Consider the following 12,409-nt stretch of genomic DNA (forward strand, 5'->3'; position numbering starts at 1 on the left):
ACACTTGCATATATGCTTAATGTCACTTGTTCCAGCAGTCCCACTGAAAACAATGGGATTTCATAAAGGGGTGAAGTTAGGCACGGGCATAATGGAGGGTGGAAACCATAGAGCATAAAGTAATGAAAGAGGAGAACAGGATTTCATGGCACCTTTTATATTCAAGTTGTCCCAAAGCACTTTACAATAATGTGGTAGATGCTGTAGTTACTGTGCGATGCAACGCAATAGACACTGCCATATTTGTGTGCACAGAACTTTGAACATTAGAACCTGCTTCATAAGGAAAAGGATCAAAGGGCTGGACACCAGATTGTCTGCTGCTTTGGACAAGTTTCATGGGATCTTTAAATTCCACCAGGATAGATACCAGTAACAGGCAGAAGGATTAAGCATCTCCATCTAAAGGAGGACACAGCTTATAGACCCTGAAGCGCCCCATCTCTCCCCACCCTGGTACAGCATTACAGCCCCAGCACTCTGTGTGTCCCCAAGAGCTATGTCTTACATGTACCACAGGATTAACAATGCAATGCACAGAGGCAAACAAAGACTAAGCACAATCACATTTTTTTAACTTGGGTATTTTAAATGATTGTTGGGTAGTTTAATAACCGGGGAAAGTCACACTTGTGCCAGCCAGCACAAGACTATTCATCACTTAAGTGCTACATAAGCCACATTTTGAGGTCCTCAACAATCCATCAGTAGTGCACAGATCCTTGGGTACAGCCCGGGCACAGAACTCTACCCTACTGTGAAATGGGACCTGGCTGTCTGTGAGGGTACATCTACACAGGCTCTTGAGACCCTAGAATTTAGGGGTTTTTTTGTGAAGCAGGGATGCAGAATCTTGTGAACCTCTTAGTTGTAGTGTTTGGAAGTGCTCAGACGGAGAACAGGAAATAATATCTAATTAGGAGTACCCTTGCAGGATACCGGTGTTTGAGACAATTTCCTGTGCCCTCATTTGATGGGCATGGTAATTAGTTAGCACATTCCAGATGATCAGGATTCTGAAGTTTCACACGCCACACATGCAGTCATGAGGAAGGCAATTATATGCAATTTGTACAGTGTTCTACAGTTCAAATATAATCCAATGAAATTGTGACAGTAATGCATACAGCCTGTTTACCTTAACTGGCATCCGGCTACAGAGATTCTAATGGGCTCTGACAGTTGGCAGGATTTATCTATTCATGCTGCGATTTTGATCCTCACCACAATAGGGGTTTTGGGGGGAGAGCAGAAATTTACTCCAAGGAAACTAGTGTCTCTGTTTCTGTCTGATGAACAGTGAGAAGTAAAGAACTTAGAATAAATGTCTGATAGCTCTGATTTGGTAGCTTCAGTGCCTGTTAATCTTGGGTTAACTTCTCTGTATTAGGTCATCAATCAATTCAATGTCACCAAAAGTTTGAACATGCATCTGTTCATCTGAACTTCAGGCTCCATGGGCATACTGTGTGCCTTAGTGGAGCTTCATTATAATTTTTCAGCACAAATCTTGGCTGCATTAGCCCCATGGAACATAAAACTCTGGCTTCAACCTCTTTTTTCTCCGTCTTCCTCATATACCCACACGGAGGATCAAGCTACACCTTTTGAGATCATTTTATAATGAAGATCATCACAGATATTGAGTGGACTCCTACCAATAAATGGACAGAGAACATATTGATGTCCATTTTAGAAGGAAGGGCTCTTTATAACAGAGTAAGAGTTAAGAGAGAATGGGATATGTAATATGTGTAAAGACGAACATTCAGCTAAGCTTAATACAGGGTCCGCGACCTCAGTTAGAGCCAGCATTCCTCTTGGGTGAAGCTACTGTGTATGAAGCAGGAAGGACCTGATTTGAGTCTCCTACAATAGTATACATAGTGAATCCAGTCAGCCAGTGGAGGACTAATCTGTTAATTTCCTTCTAGCACTGAGTGATTAGTTGGCAACCACAACAAAAGTCAGGTGAGACCAGTGTGTTCATCCTGGCTTTCTGATGTTATCGGAAATTGACAGATAATTGTGTCTGTTTCATCATTTTTAGGGGAACAAATCCATTTCATGCATAGGGCAAAACAAACAAAGCTAAAATAGGTACATAAATGGCCAGATTCAAATGGGATGATCATTTCACCCGTTAGCCATTCATATCTTAACATTAGTAATATTATCTCATATTTATTATCACAGCAGTGCCCAGAGGCCCCAGTCAGGATTAGGGTCCCATTGTGTTAGGTACTGTACAAACTCAGAACCTTTTCCTGTAAGATGTAGGTGTTCTTAACTTTAAACACATGAGCAGCCCCACTGAAGCCAATGGGACTAATTGTGAGTGTAAAATTAATCACATTCATAAGCAGTTGCAGGATTGAAGGCATAAAAGTAGTTACTACAGTCCCTTCCCCAAAGAAGTTACAAAGGCCTTGATAACTCCACTGAGACTTCTCACATACACAGTAAAGGTGGGTGCAGGTCTTTTGCAGAAGCAGGGCCTAAGAAATAAATAGTCTCCTCTTCCTTATCTGTTTTATTTTCTAACGTTAAATAACATTTAATTTCTAAAGGGGCTCTGTTCAAAAGTATCCTAGGTGCTTTACAACAAAACATAGGCCAAGATGTTAAAAAATGACCAATGATTTTGGGAGCCCAACTTGGGACATCCTAAACAGGCCTGATTTCAGAAAGTGTTGAGCACCTGCCCTCTCTATGGAAAATGGGCCCCTTTAAGATGTCTCAGCTTGGGCAGCTGAGAAGTGAGGAATCCAGTGTCACTAGCTACCTTTTGAAACTGGTTTCCCTAAGAAGTGCATTTCCAGAGGCAGTTGTGCATATCCTATATGAAGAGGAAGGGTGGTCCAGTGATTAGGGCTCAAGCCTATGAGTTAGGAGCCTCAGGTTCCATTTCCTGTACATCCCAAACTCCCTGTGTGACCTCAGGCAAGTCACTTAACCTCTCTATGCCTTAGTTCCTCAGCTGTAAAATGGGGGAAATGGTAATTTCTTACCTCAGAGTTGTGTTATGAGCTAAATACATTAAGGTTGTGGAGGTGCTCAGATACAGCGATGGGAGGCCAGACACCTCAGTTAACTAGATACTTGTCAAAACTTGCATTTGTGCAGTGAAACAGCTATTAGCATGGGGTACCTGATCATGTAAATGAGTTATACAGTGAGCAGGTTTGCATGTCAGGAAGTTGCTTGCATGCATGCATATGTGTTTCTGTGAGTGCAAGAGAATGTGCATGCATTTCTGCAGTGAAGCCCTTGTAACTGCCACTGAAATTCTGGCTTTCCAGGAACACCACATTTGAGAGTTAAACAATAATTACAAAGCCCCAAATGAAATAAGTGCTGTGGCCAAAATCGTTCGGAAGTATAAAGGTTTTCCTAGCTAGGTCAATGTTTTACAGTAGCACAGATTAAAATCCAAACTATTTTCCTGCAGCCTTTTAAAAATTCTACTTTTGGAGCCACTGGGAATCTGTGGGGCTGGATATCCGGATGAACAGAGATTCCATTAATCAGACGGCAGGAGGTTGCAGCTAGTTGCTCAGAATGTGGTTCCTTTTCTTTTAGAGACGTGAACATATACAAAGGAAAACGAGAGACAGCAGATAAACTGCAGTCGAGAGCTGAGCAGGCCTCTTAAAGCTTTCCAATAATCAGTGAAGCTAAAAAAAAAAGCTTTAGGCCTTTTTTCCCCTTCATCCTCCAAGATGTGACATCATTGTGTATGACACAACACCTTGGAAGGAACCAAATGGAGAAAAGTAGACATGTTGCTAACTAAATGTGAGCTCTTTTGCAATGAGAAAAAGCTCATTCACAGCCAAAGCCTGAATGGTCTTAATACAGGAATAGCTCAGGCAGCAGAGTTGACATTTTCCACTTCAAGGACGTTTTTCATTTCTAATGCTGATTTGTGTGTGGCGTCTAGAGATGGGGTGGGAGGGAAGGAATGAAGAATTTTTTCCTTCAGCTCAGGCTGAAAAGTTCAACTCGAGATGCTGATCCAAATCTGAACAGCAACAAAATCCGTGGGACGTTCTGATCCAGGTTCTTATTTGGCCTTTTATGGGCCTGATCTAAAATTCCAAAGCCTGTTAAAGTTGATGGGAGTTTTTCTACTGATTTAAGGGAGTCACACGCTTTAGATCTATCTAATCTTCAAACTGCCAAGCACCTACCCTATTCCAGGTTTGGACCCAGATGCTCGGTTCTCCCATCATGCAAGGGTGCTTAGATCTGGGGCCTTGCTTTATCTCATTTATGGTGCAACGCAATTACATTTTGCATAGTGACCGTCATTCAAACTGTTTCCCAAAATGCTTTACTGTGATAAATCATCATGAGAAAGACATGGCCTGATTCAGCCTGCAAGTAGTCCTTGACTGCACACACAAGTTAGATTTTGCAGGATCGAATTCTTAGCTATTTAGCTCAGGGGGACAGGTCACAAAGTATTGGCAAGAAAAAGAAAAAAAATGAGGCAGATTCTAGGCCCTGCTGCCTAATTAACCAGAGAAAACCTCAATACTCTGATATTTTGCTTTCACCCCCTTCTGCTCTACTATTGAATGAATTGTTAGAAGATTCTGATCTGCTTTAGATAAAACAAGTAACTAAAATCTATCCTGCACTAGCTATCCATAGTGGCATTGAGGAGAAATGTGCTAAAGACAATATACCCCAGCCCTGCAGCAAGATCCGCCCAATACACCTCTGCTCCCACGTGCAGCCCTCATCAAGTCCAGGGTTTGCCCACATGGGTCCAGGAGTGGGACCGAGTATTGGTTTAAAAAAAATTAATTTGCAAAATGCAAAAACTTGAGGGATTGTAAAATTTTAGGAAATTTGTATGAATTTCATGAAGGGAATAAAAGTATAGGAACTTTGCACAGAACTCAATGTTCTCAATTTTTGCAAACATCATGGATTTATTTAAAAAAAAATCGTGGAGGAAATTGAGAATTTCCAAATTCCAGTACCAGATGTTACCTGCCTCCTCAGGCCCCAATCCAGCAAAGAACATAGGGCCTGATTCAGCAAAAATGTAAGCATGCGAATAACTTTACACAGATAAGTCATCCCAGAGACATCAATAGGACTATTAGGACAAGGACTAGTAGGGGACAATTTCCTGGTGGAAGTGCTGGAGGAACCAACTAGGGGCAGAGCTCTTCTTGACCTGCTGCTCACAAACCAGGAAGAATTAGTAGGGGAAGCAAAAGTGGATGGGAACCTGGGAGGCAGTGACCATGAGATGGTCAAGTTCAGGATCCTAACACAAGGAAGAAAGGAGAGCAGCAGAATACAGACCCTGGACTTCAGAAAAGCAGACTTTGACTCCCTCAGGGAACTGATGGGCAGGATCCCCTGGGAGAATAACATGAGGGGGACAGGAGTCCAGGAGAGCTGGCTGTATTTTAAAGAATCCTTATTGTGGTTACAGGGACATACCATCCCGATGTGTAGAAAGAATAGTAAATATGGCAGGCGACCAGCTTGGCTTAACAGTGAAATCCTCGCTGATCTTAAAAACACAAAAAAGAAGCTTACAAGAAGTGGAAGATTGGACAAATGACCAGAGAGGAGTATAAAAAGATTGCTCAGGCATGCAGGAGTGAAATCAGGAAGGCCAAATCACACTTGGAGTTGCAGCTAGCAAGGGATGTTAAGCGTAACAAGAAGGGTTTCTTCAGGTATGTTAGCAACAAGAAGAAAGCCAAGGAAAGTGTGGGCCCCTTACTGAATGAGGGAGGCAATCTAGTGATAGGATGTGGAAAAAGCTAATGTACTCAATGCTTTTTTTGCCTCTGTTTTTACAAACAGGGTCAGCTCCCAGACTACTGCACTGGGCAGCACAGCATGGGGAGGAGGTGACCAGCCCTCTGTGGAGAAAGAAGTGGTTCAGGACTATTTAGAAAAGCTGGACGAGCATAATTCCATGGGCCCAGATGTGCTGCATCCGAGGGTACTAAAGAAGTTGGTGGATGTGATTGCAGAGCCATTGACCATTATTTTTGAAAACTCATGGTGATCGGGGAGGTCCCAGACAACTGGAAAAAGGCTAATGTAGTGCCCATCTTTATAAAAGGGAAGGAGGAGGATCTGGGAACTACAGACCAGTCAGCCTCACCTCAGTCCCTGGAAAAATCAAGATCCTCAAGGAATCATTTCTGAAGCCTGACTAATCTAATTGCCTTCTATGATGAGGTAACTGGCTCTGTGGATGAGGGGAAAGCAGTGAACGTGTTATTCCTTGACTTTAGCAAAGCTTTTGATACGGTCTCCAACAGTATTCTTGCCAGCAAGTTAAAGAAGTATGGGTGGGATGAATGGACTATAAGGTGGATAGAAAGCTGGCTAGATCATCAGGCTCAAAGGATAGTGATCAATGGGTCCATGTCTAGTTGGCAGCTGGTATCAAGCGGAATGCCCCAAGGGTCGGTCCTGGGGCCGGTTTTGTTCAATATCTTCATAAATGATCTGGAGGATGGCGTGGATTGCACCCTCAGCAAGTTTGCAGATGACACTAAACTGGGAGGAGTGGTGGGTACGCTGGAGGGTAGGGACAGGATACAGAGGGCCCTAGACAAATTAGAGGATTGGGCCAAAAGAAATCTGATGAGGTTCAACAAAGACAAGTGCAGAGTCCTGCACTTAGGATGGAAGACTCCCACGCATTGCTAAAGACTAGGGACCGAATGGCTCGCCAGCAGTTCTGCAGAAAAGGACCTAGGGATTACAGTAGATGAGAAGCTGGATATGAGTCAACAGCCTTCTTGGTAACAAGGGCACACTAACAGCATTTTGGGCTGTATAAGTAGGGGCATTAGCTGCAGATGGAGGGACATGATTGTTCCCCTCTATTTGACATTGGTGAGGCCTCATCTGGAGTACTGTATCCAGTTTTGGGCCCCACACTACAAGAAGGATGTGGAAAAATTGGAAAGCGTCCAGCGGAGGGCAACAAAAATGATTAGGGGACTGAAACACATGACTTATGAGGAAAGGCTGAGGGAACTGGGATTGTTTAGTCTGCGGAAGAGAAGAATGAGGGGGGATTTGATAGCTGCTCTCAACTACCTGAAAGGGGGTTCCAAAGAGGATGGATCTAGACTGTTCACAGTGGTAGCAGACAGAACAAGGAGTAATGGTCTCAGGTTGCAGTGGGGGAGTTTTAGGTTGGATATTAGGAAATACTATTTCACTAGGAGGGTGGTGAAGCACTGGAATGCGTTACCCAGGGAGGGGTGGAATCTCCTTCCTTAGAGGTTTTAAAGCCTGGCTTGACAAAGCCCTGGCTGGGATGATTTAGTTGGGGATTGGTCCTGTTTTGAGCAAGGGCTTGGACTAGATTACCTCCTGAGATCCCTTCCAACCCTGATATTCTATGATTCTATGACTATCCATATGCATAAAGGTATGTACCTGCTGAAGTTTTTTGCAGGATTGGGGCCTGAAGGACATATTTAATTTTAATGGGACTGCTTGTGATACTAACTCTGGAAAGCACTTAAACACATCCGTCATTTTAATTGAAGCATGTGCTTATGAGCATTCTTGAATGAGGATGCTGCCCTGAGTTGGATTCATGTGCGTAGAGTTAAGCAAATGCTGAAGGGCTTTGCAGGATTGGGGTCTTGAAGATGAAAAGTACTAGGCATTGTTACGCCTGCACTTCTACCTCCACTCTGATCCTGAACCAGGAAGTGCCTTGAAATGCAGTCACCCACCACTGAAAACTAATAATAATGATTCTAAGTCAACCCAAGTTATTTAAACCTGTGTACTGGTGTGGGGTCATTAAGAGTCTGAGGTAAAGGTTCGAGCTGATTCGCGTTTCACTGGAAAAGTTCATTTGGCCCAGATCCTCAAAGGTAAATAGGTACTTAAATCCCACTGATTTCAAGGGTAGTTAGGTGTCTAAATACCTTTGAGGATCTGGCCTTCATCTCTACTTATTTGGCCTTTCCCACAGAACTGGTTGGTACCACGGCCATTCAGATACCCATTGTGTTCTACCACTTGACATTTCAGTTTGACGTTTTCAGAGTAATATAGGTTCCTTTAAATTTTGAATGTCTTCAGTTTCTCAAATTAATATCGTGTCTGAATAGATTTATCCTCATGACAACAGCCCTGAGAAGCAGGGAAGTAGTATCTCCATTTTACAGATTAAGTGACTTGCCCAAAGCCAAACTGGAAGCCTCTGGCTGAGCTAAGAATATAAGCCAGGTCTTCTGAAACTCCAGTGGCATTACTACTAAACCATCCCTTCTTCTCTGGCTGTAGTCACACCACTTGCATTTCTCTTTCAAAGACAATTGATATAGGAAAATAGGAATTGCCTTATTGTATCAGAGCTGGCATCCATCTAGCCTAGCATGCTTTCTCCAACGGTAACTTACATCAAATGCTTCAGAGAAAGATGTAAGAACCCCACATTCGGAAGACGTGAGAGAATCTTCCCCCCTCATTAGGTCTCATCCTAATCTTTTAATAGAAATTGACTTAAACCCCACAGTATGAGGTTTAATATTCCTTCAGAAAATGTTATAATTGATTATAACTCTCGATATCTTACTAAATTCCTCACATCAATGATTTCCTGTGGCAAAGAGTTCCACAGTTCTGTTACATATGTGGAAAAACATTTCCTTTTATCAGTTTCTACTTTGCCACCCTTTAATATCATTGAATGGTCCCTTATTCTTGAGTAATGAGATCATAATAACAGAAGTTCCTCACTGACCTTCTCTAGACCATTATTTTATACTTTTAATGCATTCCCTCTTAGTCATAGAATATCAGGATTGGAAGGGACCTCAGGAGATCATCTAGTCTAACCCCTGCTCAAAGCAGGACCAATCCCCAATTTTTGCCCCAGATCCCTAAATGGCCCCCTCAAGGATTGAGCTCATAACCCTGGATTTAGCAGGCCAATGCTCAAACCACTGAGCTATCCCTCCCCCCAGAGTCTGCTCCTGTCTAAAACAAACCATTCCCAATCATTTCAATCTCTTGTCACATGACAGTTTTTCCAGGCCCTTGATCACTTTCATCACTCTTCTCTGAACCTTTAATTCTGCAGTATCCTTTTTTGAAATGCAGTGATCAGTACTACACACAGTCTTCTAGACGAGTCCACAGCATTGGTTTTTATAAGGGCTTTGTAATAATCTCCACAATATTCTCCACCCCATTACATGTGTCCTAACATCTTGTTTGTTTGATCACAGCTGCACACTGAGCAAAGGTGTTCATGGAACTGTCTCCAATGACATCCAGGCAAAGAGACTTTTGGTTGACTAAAGACTTAAGGCCAGTTTTAAAGATCTTTAGGTGCCTGAAGATGCTGCCTTTTCCAATCCTTGCTCATCTTTCTGGCCTGTCAGTTCAGCACCTAAATACTTTTGAAAATCTAGGCTTAGCCACACCCCTTTCTACTCCTGGATAGTTTAGGTGGGTCCCCACTCAGCTTCCCACCTTATGAGGATTTCATTCTTAGGGGCTTATCTCAGGGCTGAGGATTCCACTGGACAGCAGGGGGCATAGGGGTTGGGCATTGCAATGTCTAAGTACCCTTTTGGATCTGGCCTCTGGGTGCTTTCGAAAATCCCAGCATGTATCTATCTGCACCTTTAGGTGCCTAAATACCTTCACAAATCTGGCCCTGACAGCCTAACAACTGCACATAGTTACACACGGGAAACCAAAAACTTGACTCATGTCAACAGCCCTGTCAAGGTTCCTTCCCCACTCTGAACTCTAGGGTACAGGTGTGTGGACCTGCATGAAAGACCCCCTAAACTTATTCTTAGCAGCTTAGGTTAAAAACTTCCCCAAGGTACAAACTTTGCCTTGTCCTTGAACTGTATGCTGACACCTCCAACCATTTTAAACAAAGAACAGGGAAAGAGACCGCTTGGAGACGTCTTCCCCCAAAATATCCCCCCAAGTCCTACACCCCCTTTCCTGGGGAAGGCTTGATAAAAATCCTCACCAATTGGTACAGGTGAACACAGACCCAAACCCTTGGATCTTAAGAACAATGAAAAAGCAATCAGGTTCTTAAAAGAAGAATTTTAATTGAAGAAAAGGTAAAAGAATCACCTCTGTAAAATCAGGATGGTAAATACCTTACAGGGTAATCAGATTCAAAACATAGAGAATCCCTCTAGGCAAAACCTTAAGTTACAAAAAGACACAAAAACAGGAATATACATTCCCTCCAGCACAGCTTATTTTACAAGCCATTAAACAAAAGAAAATCTAATGCATTTTCTAGCGAGATTACTTACTAACTTTACAGGAGTCGTAAGGCTTGCATTCCTGATCTGTTCCTGGCAAAACCATCACACAGACAAACCAAACCTTTTGTCCCCCCATCCCCCCGCACCAGATTTGAAAGAATCTTGTCCCCTCATAGGCCATTTTGGGTCAGGTGCCAGCGGGGTACCTTAGCTTCTTAACCCTTTACTGGTGAAAGGATTTTGCTTCTGGCCAGGAGGGATTTTATAGCACTGTATACAGAAAGGTGGTTACCCTTCCTTTTATATTTATGACAAGCCCCATTTAGAGATGGTCAGATTTTCCCAAACTGTGAGTTTCTGTTGAAATTTCAATTCTCTCTTTAGCTGGGTAACTTGCCTCCCCCACCAGAAAAAAAAAATACAATCATCAAGGATGGGAAGGGAGAGTTTTGAAGAAAATTCAGTTTTCATCCATAAAAAATAAATCACTACCAAAAAATTGAGCTTTTTTAACCAATTCAAATGTTTCAGCAATTGAAAAATTTCAATGAAATTTCACCCTTTTTTTTAAATGGGGGGGGGGACAGGGAGAGGAAAAAATTGGGAAAGGGGTGGGGGATTTTTTGGTTTTGAACTAGTTCTAGTTTTATGGAAGTCACATGAAGAAGTGTTTTCAGGAGCAGGCCCTGAGAAAAAACTGCAGAATTTAGACAAATAATACTTAACACTTCTATATCATTTTACATTTTGAAAATATCATGCAAATATTAATGTAAATTAATCTGACCCAAGATAGCAGAAATCTCATGAGATCAGCTCTTTGAGAGATTTTTATCATCTTGATTTGAAATCTGGAGGACAACTTTTCTGCAAGATTCTGGCCCCATATGCAGTATAGCCAAACTCAAGTTTTCAAAAATAATTAGTCAGGCCCCCCAAAAATATTGAGACTTTTAAAAAGAATACATCTCCTTTTTTTAATGTTACTTTCTGTTTTTTGAGTCTTTGATTCACATTTTTAAGATTTTCTCTATAGCTCAAGGGCTAAAGACTTACTTTTTTGTTTCTGTTCTTTAAATGAAACCTGAAATTCTCACATATTCATCTGATTCCAGGACCTGGGGCTTTAAGAAAATACCAAATATTAAATTGTGAGGGTTGGCAACATCCCTATACCTTGTAACTATACATGGAACACAGTCCCACTTTAGAGCTGATCTGGAACCAAATGCACAGGGGCAGTTTCAGATCTCAGCATCAAAACAATAGCATATTCAGAGTATAATGGGTAATGATGTGAAGGTTCCTCCCAGCTGCTGTCCTGCTTGAATGGAGGGACAGGGAGGCCATCAGGCTTGGTACCTCACACAGACCCCTTTGGGCCCCCTAGGATAATGCGGAAGAGTGTGGGAAGGCTCTCATTTATCCCCTGTACCCTGTTGGTAGCAAGCTCTGGTTGCTTTATGGAAGGACCCCCCAGAACCTAGAGATTCCCATAGTCTGTCCCCTGCAAACTTCTCCTGGCTGTGTTGCCCAGGGAAGGGCATCTCGGAGCCAGGTGCTTTGGGCAGGTCCCTTTGGGTGTAGTGGTGGAAAAGATGTGAGGCTAGAAGGCCTTGATTTATCCATACCCTTGACAACAGTTGGTGCTCTCTGGTCAGGTTAAAAAGACCCTCTCACAACAAACCCTGTCATAGGCTGCTCTCTCTTGTGTAACCCCATTGAGATCAGCCCCTCAAACATGCAGAATCATGGAGCTACTCACATGAGTAAGGTTAGTATCCCCTATTAGTGTTCAAGAGCAAGTCCTAGAGGTCTGCAGAAAAGCCATTGTTTCAGAGAATTTCAAGTCAATATTTTTATTGCTTCATTAAAGGGTTGGGTTTTTTGGGTCTGTCAGAAATGTGTTGTTTGCTTGGAGGGGGCGGGGGCCGTTGTTTGATTTGCAATCTACAAACTGGCTATTCTGAAACTTCACAAGCTTCTAATCTGAGTGAGTTTATCTTCACTTGCCAAAAAAATTAACATTCTTTGAAATTCTTCAGTTTTGCAAATTTGTCATATTTCAACTAAAGAGTCATTTAGAGAGAAGTAAAATGTGATTCGTCTGCTTTATTCATGAGCTATTTTGAAAAAAGTTTGAA

The 12,409-nt window shown here is 42.4% G+C and overlaps 1 protein-coding gene across 2 annotated transcripts in view; it reads right to left on the bottom strand.

Annotated features, from left to right (window-relative positions):
- The window catches only part of TFAP2B (transcription factor AP-2 beta), a 219,507-nt gene that overhangs the window by 75,895 nt on the left and 131,203 nt on the right, over positions 1 to 12,409 (bottom strand). Inside the window, exon 10 of one of the 2 annotated variants that reach the window (XM_073335733.1) lies at positions 11,371 to 11,389. The exons of the other annotated variant lie outside the window; for it this stretch is intronic. The gene's annotated coding sequence lies outside the window, so the exon portion shown is untranslated. Of the gene's footprint in view, positions 1 to 11,370; positions 11,390 to 12,409 lie in introns of those variants that run through there. 2 annotated transcript variants of the gene reach the window in all.

This window comes from Lepidochelys kempii, chromosome 3 (assembly GCF_965140265.1).
Source record: "Lepidochelys kempii isolate rLepKem1 chromosome 3, rLepKem1.hap2, whole genome shotgun sequence".
In the NCBI taxonomy this organism is placed as follows: domain Eukaryota; kingdom Metazoa; phylum Chordata; order Testudines; family Cheloniidae; genus Lepidochelys; species Lepidochelys kempii.